The sequence below is a fragment of the Elephantulus edwardii genome, unplaced genomic scaffold (genome assembly GCF_000299155.1).
Source record: "Elephantulus edwardii isolate Elephantulus edwardi_28Jun2011 unplaced genomic scaffold, EleEdw1.0 scaffold00054, whole genome shotgun sequence".
NCBI lineage: Eukaryota > Metazoa > Chordata > Mammalia > Macroscelidea > Macroscelididae > Elephantulus > Elephantulus edwardii.
The window spans coordinates 10,100,772-10,102,249 of NW_006399804.1; the positions used below are offsets into that span (position 1 = coordinate 10,100,772).

Below are 1,478 nucleotides of genomic sequence, written 5' to 3' on the forward strand. Positions count from 1 at the left end.
AGTAGAGTTTCACCATGGCCTCACCAGGGATGTCTGACAGGCCGATAGGAAGCATTGGCTGGTTCTCACAGTACACACGGGGACAATAGCCAAAGTCTCCCTGCTGGTACTTTTCCAACATCTGGGCGATGCCACGGTTGGTAAGGATATAGCGGGCGTGGATCAATCCATACAGCATCTCAGCTGCCTGCTCAACTCTTGTATCCTTCTATTCATTCTACAATAATGGTTTTATACAATATTTGTCCTTGAGGGACTGAGTTAGTTCACTGAGCATAGTGCTTCCCAGTCCCTCACAAGTGAGGTAGTAATTTACAAAATCATTGCTCCTGCATGCTGCATGGTATTCCATTGTGTGAATGTACCATAATTTATTAATCCATTAGTTGGTGGTCAGACGTTTGGGCTGTTTCCATGTCCTTGCGATGGTGAATAATGCTGCTATGAACATTGGTGTACAAATCTCCGTTTTTGCCTCAGTTCTCATTTTCTCAGGGTATATTCCAGTGTGGTGGTGGTGGTGTTGTTGATTACCGTTGAGTCAAACATGACTCATAGCAACCCTATGAACAAAAGTTCTGAAACCTTTCAATATCTATCATCATTTATCTAAGTTCATAGAGTTTCTAGAGGTACGCTGTTTAGGGAATGGATGCCACTCCTGCTTCCAAGTAGTCCCATATTTAAGCAATATTATTTGACGTATTTATAATTAAATCTTTATAAAAGTATATGTTCTTACAATTCTAAGGTGCTGAGGTTCTGTGGAGCTAAGGTTCTAAAGGGACATTTGCGTTTTACAAAGTAGTTAGTTTATAAATACCTGGCAAATTAGTTGAATTGATTGGTGTTGGTGTCCCCATTTTATTTCACTCTAGGTCAAGACCAGTGTTTTCAATTGCTAAATGTAATTGGTTATTACTTTAAGAAAAACCAGTGCTAGTGAAATACAATATTTAAAAAGTTTTTTTAGAAAGATTCTTTTGAGAATATTTTCTTGCTATATGTCTGTGAACTTTGAAAACTCTAAATTCTTGCTAGTTATATACTTATATTTAAGTACATTTCTATTTGTTAATGATATTTCATATCAATTTTTATGCTAATTGTTTTTGTTTAGATTATGGAATTATGATTTCAGTTACTTACACTTTTCTCTCAAGGGCCTGTGTATAAAGGATACTTTCTAAATTTTAAACCTCCTAGATTATAAACTAATGGGTTATAATAGCAAAAAGGCAGGAACTTCAACTTTGATTAATTTCCTAATTTGTTTGCTAATGTAATTTTTATAACAGAAGCGCAGGAGGGGAAGGCCCTCTATGAAGTGGATTGATTCAGTGACTGGGGTAATCGGGATGGGTGTGTCAGAGACAGTGCAATTGACACAGGATAGAGCAGGGTTTAGAGCTGTTGTACATAGGGTTTCTATGAGTCGCAAGCGACTCGATGGCACATAACAACAACAACAACAACAA

General features: G+C 37.3%; 1 protein-coding gene across 1 annotated transcript in view; it reads left to right on the forward strand.

The window, feature by feature from the left end:
• The window catches only part of GPR158 (G protein-coupled receptor 158), a 570,604-nt gene that overhangs the window by 241,575 nt on the left and 327,551 nt on the right, over positions 1-1,478 (forward strand). The gene's annotated exons all lie outside the window — the stretch shown is intronic.